We start from the raw sequence: 12,497 nt of genomic DNA on the forward strand, positions 1-12,497 counted from the left end.
TATTTTGAACTCTATCAAGGCAAGACAAGTCCTTTCTAGCAGTTACTGCCCAGATGTAGCAACAGTACTCCATCCTTGGACGTACCTAGCTGTTATATAGATAGAGAATTGCATCAGCAGTGAGATATCTACTGGATCGATAGAAAGATCCCACCATTTTTCCAGTGGCCTTGGCAACAGATTTGATGTACGTGTTCTAGTAAAGGTCAAGCCCAGAAACTTGTCAAAACATTAGGCCTCCCCAAGACGAGAGCCATTCATTTTTGTAGTAATCCAACCATTAAAAAATTAAACTCTATAGCTAAATATTTAGAGATTTCAAACGAATAGTAATACGGAATTTAGAACAGAATCAGTAATTGTATCGAAATCGGGAAAAATATTGGATCGTCCCATCACTAGGACATACTGATACATACAGGTCCATATACAGTGATGATCATATTTATTGGCACGGTAAAATAAAAGTTAAATTTTGTCTAATAAATTCTAAAAAAGGGATTAAATTAAAGAAAATAACAAAGTATATTATGTATTTTTAACTGGCCTTTCCGATGCAGCAATCGGATTTTAGAAAAAATAAATAACAAAGGAACAACAAACATAATTGCAAAAAACCCTTGTTCAAAATTATTGGCACGGCTTTGTTTTTCTTTTAGTATCAGTATAATATCAATCAATTTCCGGTTTACGTGCTTTCTGAACTTTTTTATAGCCATATTATGCTTGTTTAACGCTAATTCAGTGAATAATTTTTTTCAGATAATTTTTAGATAGCGATTTATTTAAACTATTATAAGTGACTAAATTATAATTTTCAATCGCCATGGTTAAAACTAAGGAACACAGCGAAGACGTCAGGAAGCTTGTTGTAGCATGCCATACCAATGGGGAGGGCTATGATAAGATTTCAAAGAAGCTAAACCTTCCCAAATCCACTGTTAGAGCCATAATAAACAAGTTCAAATCGCAAGGCCACGTTATGAGTTTAGAGGGTAGAGGGAGAAAAAGGATTCTTTCCCCAAGAGATGAACGGAAAATTGTTCGACAAGTAAAACAAAACCCAAGGATCTCTGTTGGGGAGATTGTTGATGAACAGAGCACCTCTGGAGTGAATGTATCTCGACATACAGTTGGTAGAGTGCTACACTGAATATTCGGCGTTTCATCCACTCTAGGATTCGTCAGTCTTATGCGTGAATTCTGTGATTGTTTATCATTTTTATATGGTCCTCTTCTGTTGAGGATTTTAGTTAGCCTACCATTTTTCTAGTATTCACCGCGCCCCTTCCTATCAGCCAATGGGCATGCATTTTATCGAACAAAGGATCTGTTTTGAAACTAGTTTAGTGGTTTAAGGCAGACATTTTCTTTTTTTTTCTTTTTTTTTATATATAAATATACATATGTGTACATATATATATGCACATATATATACATATATATATATACATACATATATGTGTGATCGTTTATATATATTCATGTTTATTTAATTTATTTATTTGTTTATTTTCTATTATTTTTGTCAGTTTTAAAACTATTTTGTATCGCTATCCTAGAGTAAATTTTATTTTGTGAACACAGTTATTTGCTATTTCTCTTCTACAGTATAATAGATAAGTACATTCAACAATAAAAAAACACCGTATAAAAACAACACTAGCGAATAAATACTGGGAACTCAAAGAAAGCGGACATTCGCCGGTGGTCGAATGGAAAATAATAAGACAAGCTACCACGTGTAGGCATTTAGATGACCCATGTAAATTATGCCTTCATGAAAAATTTGCTATCCTGTACTTTAAATAACCCCAAAATCTATTAAACTGTAGAAGAGATTATAATGCAGATTATGCCGCCAGACTTTGCGGACACCCTGTAGATTATGCAGCCAAACCCTGTGGATACCCTGTAGATATGTAGCCAGACTTTGTGGACACCCTGTAGATTATGTAGCCAGACTTTGTGGATATCCTGTAGATTATGTAGCCAGACTTTGCGGACACCCTGTAGATTATGCAGCCAGACTTTGCGGACACCCTGTAGATTATGCAGCCAGACTTTGCGGACACCCTGTAGATTATGCAGCCAAACTCTGTGGATACCCTGTAGATATGTAGCCAGACTTTGTGGGTACTCTGTAGATACTGCAGCTAGACTTTGTGGACACCCTGTATATATATATATATATATATATATATATATATATATATATATATATATATATATATATATATATATGTGTGTGTGTGTGTGTGTGTGTGTACACATGCACACACACACACATATACACTCACACGGGCGATGTCCGACTTTGTCGGTCGTAAAAAATACTTTAATATATTTAAATTCATACAAATTTCGTATTTATTATTACAAAGCTAATTCTCTATTGAATATCATATTGTACCTAATATATAGAAGTGATTTCAAAAGTAAAAAAATCGGCAAGTTGAAATGAACATTTTGCATTTCAACTTGCCGATTTCAGTACGCGTTATTTATCCATCCAAGAAAAAACTTTGTGTATGATTATTGTTTCCTATTAATCTCAATGTTATGTGATCAGTAGTTTCAGGGTTTATCGGTTAAATATTTACACACAGACACACGCATACGTACATCTAGTGTTCAATATATCATGGACTCTCTCATTGATTTTGACGTATGAGGTTCTTGCAACTTCGTCTATTTAACCCTGTGTGTGAGTTGCAGATGGCATTTCAGTCCAACTAGTGATCTACAAAGAAGTCCACAAATAGTGCAAGAGTGTGAACTGTTGGAGTAAATGGCTGGAACGGCAGACGATACTTTTTTCTTTCCCTTGTTTGATGCAGTTTGACAATGTTTGATAATGTTTGACAATGTTTGATGCAGTTTGACAATGTTTGACAATGTTTGACAATGTTTGATAATGTTTGACAATTTTTGAGAATGTTTGATAATGTTTGACAATGTTTGATAATATTTGACAATGTTTGATAATGTTTGACAATGTTTGATAATGTTTGATAATGTTTGACAATGTTTGATAATGTTTGATAATGTTTGACAATGTTTGATAATATTTGACAATGTTTGATAATGTTTGACGATGTTTGATAATGTTTTATAATGTTTGACAATATTTGATAATTTTTGACAATGTTTTGACAATTTAAAATTAAAATGTTTAAATTTAACGTTATTTCACGCGGTTAATGGTAGCCGAATGGATACGGTCTTTGCTAATCGATTCCCGAAAGGATGAAACACTAGTGTCTGTAGGTATTTAATTATTATAGTAAAAAAATATTATATATATATATATATATATATATATATATATATATATATATATATATATATATATATATATATATATATATATATATATATATATATATATATATATATATATATATATATATATATATATATAACTATTTAATTTACTCACATAAAATTAATATACGAAAGTATAGATTTATGAGCAAACTTTAAGTATTTACTTCAAAAGTGCTCAATGCGTAGGTAGAGCTAGTTAGTATGGCGATTAAGCTACACTGAATATTCCGCGTTTCATCCACTTTAGGACTCTACAGGCTTATGCGCATAAGCCTGAAGAGTCCTAGAGTGGATGAAACGCGGAATATTCAGTGTAGCTTAATCGCCATATATATTTTATAAATTACTATATATATATAAGAACATATATAAATATATGTATTATAGTAAAAAAAAAGAACATATATAAATATATGTATTATAGAAAAAATATATAATAATCTTTTTACCGGTAACCTCATAAAACCTGTTGAATTGCTTTAAACATTATTGTTTCTTTTAGTTAGTTTTGAGAGATTTTGTTATTTTTTTTTTTGCATATTTAACGGGTTTTACAAACTCACTTTTCCTTATTAAGCCATAAAATTCGAACTTAGATAGATAGATAGATAGATAGATAGATAGATAGATAGATAGATACGAACAGACCGAGATAAATAGAGATGGATAGATTAATAGATTAGGTATGAAAGAAAAGGTATGATGAAAATTTGAAATTCAAGTCGGTGTGTGGCCGTGTGGGTGAGAGAGAAAGATAGACAAGTAAAGTAGTAATAAAGGGAGATGGGGGTGGGGGCAATACCCGGCTCGTTTCACTCCATTTTCCCCCTTCCCTTCTTTCTTTTTACTTTAAGACCCATTAATTAAAGAATTTTCCCATATTACCGTCATCATTTAATCATCTTTAGTTAGTCATATTTGCGCACTGAGTTTGCGAGCATGTCTTTTCTTCTGCTTCTTTATGCGTATGTGTGTGTGTGGGTGTGTGTGTGTATGCATGCGCGTGCGCACACGCGCATGCGTGTGTCAATTCATATCTTAATATAGCCTGTCTTTCTATCTACCTTTTTCCTCTGGGTGTCTTCATCCGAGCTCACTCCTGGCGACAGGGCGATATCAGCCTTTTTTTCTTCTTTAATTTTAATTTTTTTTTTTTTTAATTAATTTATATTAAGCTCTCCCGTTTCTTCTTCAAAAGAAGAAAGAAGATGGAAAACAACAACAACAACAACAACAACAACAACAACAACAAAGTATTTGATCTCGGCATTTAGAAAACTTTGAGCTCTCTTATAAGACGCGACTGGGAACAAAACCTCAGGATTGGTGCGTACACAAAATTTTTGCTTATATTTTGATTTTTGAAACGAGTATTTTGTTCTTGTATCTTTCAAAGTTACAGCCAAAAATTAACGGAATAGGGACCGCACCGTTGTTAGGTGATTTATTTTTATTGTTTTATTAGCAGATCGCCCGGCATTGCCCGGTTGAAAATACGCTTAAATATGATATTTTGATTAATGCAGATTTCGTATTTATCATTATATAATATGTGATTTAATATATAGTAATGATTATAAAAAAAAAAAATGACTTGTGCACCACTGCACCACCACCGAGAATCGAAACCAAAACGTTTAGCTTACGGTTTACTGTTTCCTTTGACGTTAATGCCTGAACTATGAAAACATGTTTGTTGCAAAGCTAAAAATTAAAACATGAACCAATAGCTATTACGTTACGCCTCTGCGCTGATTTCCTCGGCTAAAACTCAAATATAAAGTTTCGCATGGGTTTGAATACCCTATATATGAAGTTTCATGTCTGTAGACCAGAAACTGACAGAGGAGTTTGGTAGGCAAAATTCTTTAAAAAAAAAAATATATAAGCATACATAAATACATATAGGAAGAGGTTTGTGCTTGCTATAACCTTTTTACGCAAACTCTAGGAAGTATTTGGTAGACATATTTTTTTAAGAAATACATATACGTATATATAATTATATGTAGAAAGAGGTTTGTGCTTACTATAAACTTTTTACGCAAATATTACGCAAGTATAAATCATGTAAAATATATGCATGAATATAATTACACGTAATAGTTAACTAAAGATGAGCATCTCATAAGAAAACCGAAAAAAAAAAACTAATAAGGAATTAATTAAAATGAATGTTTAAAAGAATATGCAAATTAGCTAGATCTTTTGCAGATGAATGCAATTCCACGAACCATATATATAAAAGTTGTATTTTCTCCCTAAGTAAATAGAAAAATTAGAGTTTTAATATGAATATCAGTAAACACACACACACACACACAAAATTTTTTTTTGCTAGTATATAGATAGATTGTTCAAAGAAAAGAAAAAAAAAGTGACATTTATTTAGTGGATTTCCGTTTGTATTTTTTTTTTTTAAGTTTCGATTTATAAACGATTATCGGGTCTCCAAAGGTGACCGTCACATGCTTGCTATTTTTTCTTGCTGAACGTAACACTCAATACTAGTTGTTTCAAACTATGTAAACGCTTTAAAATAAGTTAAAATGCACAAAAAATAACTTAGGTAGATAGAAGAGTAACTTATTTTGCCTTGGTAACATAATTTTTTATCGCTTTTTCGTTTTGTTGTATATACTACTAAATGCCCATAAGCCGCATATTACTATATTATCTTACATCGGGTAATTTATGAATATCGCGGCTGTGCTTCTTCGGTATCAGATCGAAAACCGAAAACCGCAAAATTGAATTTCCATTAAAAACCAATGTTATCTAATTAATTGTCAGGTCGAAATTATTAACACATCCAAAAATTGCGAAAATTGCTAAAGTCGAAAATGAATGACATTTCGGAATCTTAACACATTGTTCCAAGGGAGGTAACTGTATTTTACTAAGAATTGTAAGAAAAAAAAAGATTTTTTTTAACTACTTTAAGTTTTACACCTTGATAAAAAAAGTAAAATGTTTATGATATCGTAATTTTTCTTAAGCAAAACGTTCGAGTAATTTGTAAGAAAAATGATTTTTTTCTAACCACTTTTGTAAAATACTTACCTCCCTTAGAACAATGAGTTAAGATTCCGAATTACCAAATTAATTATTAATGAAAATCATTTTCGAAGGAAATTACAAATTATACTTAAACACCAAATTCAATAAAGAGGGGGAGACAACTAAAGTTTCACTGGCGCTTCTACACTATTGGGACGAAATTTTGTAATCGATAAATGAACTTTTCAGATAAAAAAACAATGATTTCTACTGCTTTTTTTTGTTTTTTTTTTGTCAATTCTAATAAGTTACGATGGTAGCTTCCAAATTATGCAGTCGGAATTACCTGAATATTACTGAATTATCTAAAAAAATAAACAACAACTTTAATCGTGATAGCAGATGAAAAATTGCCGCCATCGTGTTTAAATCGAAACGGAAAATCGCCTCGCTTTTGAACTCTCTTGTGTCTTACGATCGCTTTTATCAAATTCCATTTTTTATTTTTCTTAATAAATAATTTTCTACCTTATCGATTTTCGTAATTTTTTTAATATAATCATCTTAAAAATACGAGGAATGTGTAGACACTAGTGTTGGGACGATTAATCGGGAATCGGAAAAATCGACAAATTTGGAGGTATCGGAATCAGTATCGGAATCGAAAAAATTGGTGCCCATTTTCCGATGCCAAAACGATTCTTTTAATTGTCTTTCTTTATTTGATTTTGTTTAAAGCAAAATCTTCCATTGCTGGTAATAATGAGAAAATAATAAATATTTATTGATTTTAAAATACCAATAAAATCTATAGATCATCCTCCACAAATGTAATTTTACGTTTACGAAAATATCTGAATATTTAAGATGTGCTTTTTACAGAAATTGGGGAAAATAACAACTCTATAGTTAAATATTTATAAATTTATAAAGAATCAGAACCGGAATCGGTAATTGTATCAGAATCGGAAATTTAGTACGGAATCGATAATTGTATCGGAATCGGGAAAAATATTGGAATCGTCCCATCAGTTGTAGACACTATTGTTTTCATGTGAAATTCAGAATTACGATTTCCGAAATTTCGTCCTACTAGTGTAGAAGCGCCGTTTCTCTTGTTACAGTTTCTCCCAAAATGATGGCATTCAATCGATCGTGAAAGTAAATGTTTTATGTAATCATCTATTATAATAAAGTCAGATTCGTTTCTGTTTGTTTGTTTGTTTACAAGTTGGTTAATATACACAAAACAATACAGTTTTACAACTAGATTTTAATACTGAAAACAGAATTCTTTTTTGTTGTGTACTAGTCTCCCCACGAGGGCAGAACTATCTGTTCAGATGCTTCACTCCACTTTTTTTGGTCTCGGTTAGTGGAGGAGAAATCTTTCATGACTGATCCATATTTTATTTTTGTTACTAACCAGAGTGCCCCTTTATGGGGAGCTGGTTTCCCCTCACTTTAAAAACCGACCTTGTGTCTAACTTTGCCCGCACTGAAAATGGAATATTTTTTTTATTTACTTGCCTCTCAACGAGGACAGAGTTAGACATGAGGTCGGTTGTTTATGTTGGGGGAACCAGCTCCCCAAAAAGGGGCACTCTGGTTAGTAACAAAAATAAAAAATGTATCAGTCATGAAGGATTTCTCCTCCATTAACTGAAAATGGAATGTTATACTGCATGATTTCTATAAGCCTGACGAATTCTCACAAGAATGAAACGCGGAATATTCTGTGTAGCTTAATTGCCATATATATTTTCATAACTAACAACCTAGCTGTACCTATGTATCGAGCACTGTTGAAGTAAATACTGAAAAATTTATGCATAAAATTATATTTCGTATATTAATTTATGTGTGTATTTGCTTTCCCACTGAGCAAATTAGGCACAAAGTCGTTTTTTAATGTGGAGATAGAGGGTGGGGGGAGGGAAAAAGGGGACCAGCTCCCGATGGGTGGGAAATTGGAGCTGGTGACAATTGGTATGAAGGGTTGCCCCTATCATTGACCAAGGTCTGATATGTGGGGTTAACCCCACATATGGTCTTTGCTTGCAGTATCTGTCAGAACAGATACTACACTTTGAGATATTAAATCCTTTATTCATGTTAAAAATACATTGAAAATCAACAATGAACAAAAAACTTAGGCACATGGCCAACTCAAAATAATTTATTAAATGTTTTACATAAATAAGTTTTTTGAATGTTTTACAAAAAATAATTTATCGAATATTTTACAAAAATAATTTATTGGATATTTAAAAAAATAATTTATTGAATATTTTACAAAAATAATTTATTGAATTTCTTATAAAAAATAATTTATTAAATGTTTTACAAAAAATAATTTATTGAATGTCTTATAAAAAATAATTTATTAAATGTTTTACCAAAATAATTTATTAAATGTTTTATAAAAAATAATTTCTTGAATATTTTACAAAAATAATTTATTGAATGTTTTAGCAAAATAATTTATTAAATGTTTTATAAAAAATAATTTCTTGAATGTTTTACAAAAAAATAATTTATTAGGGAGAAAGAATGCGTTGGAAAAAATATTTGGGAGGGTGAAATGGGAAATGTAGTTATAGCATTTCAAATGGGAAAAAATAAATCTAGTCCATATACCTATAAAGTTCAGCTTGTGTTTGTTTGTTTTTTTTGCTCTGACATTGATATTAAAAGCCTACTTTTTCTATTTAAAAATTATTAAAACGAATTCTTAATATACTCAATCATGTATATATGAGAGACTTCATAAAGATTAACTGATTTTTCCTTTGAAAAAAGAATTTCATTAATTAATTATTCATTTTTTAATGGTTCCTTATTGGATAATTGGATTAATTTAACCATTACACTCAGTTCTATTTATGCATATTTTTACATTGTGCATAATTGCATAGCATTTAGGATAAAAAAGTTTTAGCAAATGCACATCTATTTATATATATCTGTAAATATGTATAAAATGACCTTGTGTGTGTGTGTGTGTGCGGAAAATCTCTACCACACTCCTCTCTGAATTTTTGGTCTGCAGACTTGAAACTTCATATATAAAGGATTTGAACCTGTGGAACAAATTTACTTTTAGTTTTAGCCTGTAAAAATAGCTGCTAAGGGGGTCAAAATTGCAAAAAACAGTTGACCTTGGTGGGAGAGGGTCAAATAGTGATGTTGCTTTTGCACATGTCCAAAATTAAATACGTATAGTTCAAATTCGTTTGATTTTTTAACTTTTTGTATTTATCTGTTGGTAGCTTAGGCAGTAGCAATGCTGGAGAGATAAATAACGACTCCGGCTGGCCTGCTAAATGTTTCGGTTTCGATTCCAATGGATGGCACTCAAGTCATATTTTTTTAAAATAATTTTTGAAATCATTACTATATATTGGATACTAAAATACGAAATCTACATGAAGTAATATATATTCATACATATTTTACCACCGGGTAACACCGGGCAGCCTGCTTGTATCATGTATAAAATTGGGTTCTTTGTTATTTTAGCGAAATTCAAAAAACTGAAATATTAAATTTCAAGTGAAACCAATTGTATCTACTGAATTGTCATGTTGCACTAATGAACATATCCAAAAATTATGAAAAATGATTAGATAGAGAATTAATTATTAATGAAAATAGTTTTCCAAAATAATTTCAAGTGCGTAAATTAACGGCATCAAGTCAGGGGAAGTAACTCGGTCCGTCTTGCTACAATTAATCATCTATTTGAACGTTTTATGTAATAATGCAGAAATCTATATAATTATAAAACTCAAATGACCTTGTAACGATGTATGTAACCCATTTTCTGGTTTACGACATCCGGTTGCGCATGCGCGCATGACCTGCGCACTGAAATATTAACATTATTATTTTGAAATTATTATTTAACATGGGAAGAGTAGGGTTTTAAATAACTTAAACGTAATACAGAAATGAACAATGTAAAAAAAAAAAAAAAGCAGACAGTATTAACAATTGTTTATTTGGATAATTTAAACGCGAAAAAAAAAAAGAACAATTGGGACGCTGAAATTTATTATTATTTCAAAACTATTATTAAACATGGGAAGAGTGCGGTTTAAAATAAACAAAAAACAAAAGAACAATTGGGACGCTGAATATTAACGTTATTATTTCAAAATTATTATTTAACATAGGAAGAGTGGGGTTTAAAATAACTTAAACGTAATACAGAATGAACGATGTAAAAAAAAAAAAAAAAAAAAAAAAGAAGCAGATATATCAAAATTTGAATTTAACTATAATAAGTATTATGGTATCTGTTCAGTGCACATTTACCTATAAGTATGGCCATTGGCCAACAACTTATAACTCAGTAACTGTAATTTTTTTCCCCCAAAAATAATCAATTATATATAATAAACAATTATAATAAACAGAACGACTCCTAGAAATCTATCTATATTCTTTTTTCATTGTAATATACTTTCAGAGAAATGTTTCTGTTATGTCAAAAAACCCCAAAAAACTATTTTCTTTACTTCACAAGTGTCACGCTCATACATGAATTCCATAGCTAATACAGGGTGACCCCAAAAGTGAAACAAAAGCTAAACGGAGGCCATCTAGAACATATGCTGTAGAACGGAGAAAAAAAGGCCAAAGAACCTAATGTTTTGATGTGATGTTTTGAATATAATAAACTAGTTATGACCATAGTTTCATTCCATCCAGACAAAACACTAAGAAACGGGGCCTAATTAGAGTTGGGGCCCGTTTTTTTCTGGTCACCCTGTATAACATACTGACCCAACGGGTCACGGGTAGTCTGCTATTTAACTAATTGTGACATGACAGTTAGGTGGATAACATTGCTTATTGTTGAAATTGATAAAAACAGTAAGTAGTTATCAATGTTTTTATAATGAAAACTCATTTTTTTTCGTACAATAATGTAGAAAGACCCAAATATGGATTTAACAGGAGACAATACACAGCTAAAAATAAGCGAAACGAGTCAAGATATTTCAATAACCCCTTTTATGGTTCTAATTTCCATCATGTTTGACACATGCATAATTTGTAAATGAAATTCAATAAAACCATTGAATATATTTTATGTACAAGGGACGTCCCAAATGTAATGCCTTCTATTTTTAAAATCCCACCCAAATAGATCAAAAGATTTGCAAATTGCATTGCTATGATGACTGAAATTATTCATTCATGATCTCAAACATTTATCTCTCTGTTGCAGATATTGACGGTGTGAGACTCTAAGAAAGCAACATCTGTCAAAGACGTGTGTTAGAAGCAGAGATGCATCGTTAAATTCCTCCAAGCCAAAAAAAAAATTGAACTGATCAACATTCACTGGCGCCTGTTTAACGTCTACAAAATATTTGATGTCAGCACTGTTAGGAGATGGATGCGTTGATTTCAAAATGGCGACAGAGATGTGACAAAGCATGCTCTTATGACCACAGCATCATTCATCGCTGGAAAAAATTTGTTGAGAATAGTGGTGAAATACTCAAGCTGAGATCGAAACAAAAACTTAAAGACAGTGGATAAAGTGCGATAACCATTAGGCCAACATGCCACAATCTCTAAAAAGTGTTTTCAAACGTAACATAAGGAAGCTGTAATGTAGAAGGATTTATGCATATGCAATCGTGAAACAATTGACAAACAAAAGTGCTCGGCTGAGCTCCAATCTATGGTCCCCCTTGCCAAACTTTCACAAGAAACACTCGTCTAGCAGAAAGCACAGTGTGTGTGTGTGTGTGTGTAAGTGCATGTGTATGTGTGTGTGTGTGTGTGTGTGTGTGTGTGTGTGTGAGGAAAACTCTCAACCTATATACTCAACGAATTTTTGATCTATTGACTTGAAATTTGGCATATAAGGTATTCAGACATGTGGAAAACTTTTTAATCCATTTTCATCTGAAAAAAGGGTTGTAATTGAAAAATCGGTGCGTGGGAGTTGTCGGATTTTTACCTGTTTTTTTACGTAGGCATCATCACTTATCAAGGCCAAGAGGCCACTCAAGGATAAGGGTTAAAGAGTGTACAGTAGAAATTGGACAATATAGTAATCGTTAGTAATGGAAATTCGGTAAATTCGTTAACTTATGTGGAACGGCTCATCAAAAACTTGTTTACGTTAGACTTGAAGACAACCA

General features: G+C 31.5%; 1 protein-coding gene across 2 annotated transcripts in view; it reads left to right on the forward strand.

Annotated features, from left to right (window-relative positions):
* The first annotated feature begins 4,262 nt into the window (after positions 1-4,262).
* The window catches only part of LOC145293757 (retinol dehydrogenase 14-like), a 35,749-nt gene continuing 27,514 nt past the window's right edge, over positions 4,263-12,497 (forward strand). Inside the window, exon 1 of one of the 2 annotated variants that reach the window (XM_080140251.1) lies at positions 4,263-4,660. The gene's annotated coding sequence lies outside the window, so the exon portion shown is untranslated. The remainder of the gene's footprint in view (positions 4,661-12,497) is intronic. The other variant, XM_080140248.1, reaches the window with a different exon arrangement.

Source organism: Euprymna scolopes, chromosome 15 (assembly GCF_053919585.1).
Source record: "Euprymna scolopes isolate OS-2025 chromosome 15, ASM5391958v1, whole genome shotgun sequence".
NCBI lineage: Eukaryota > Metazoa > Mollusca > Cephalopoda > Sepiida > Sepiolidae > Euprymna > Euprymna scolopes.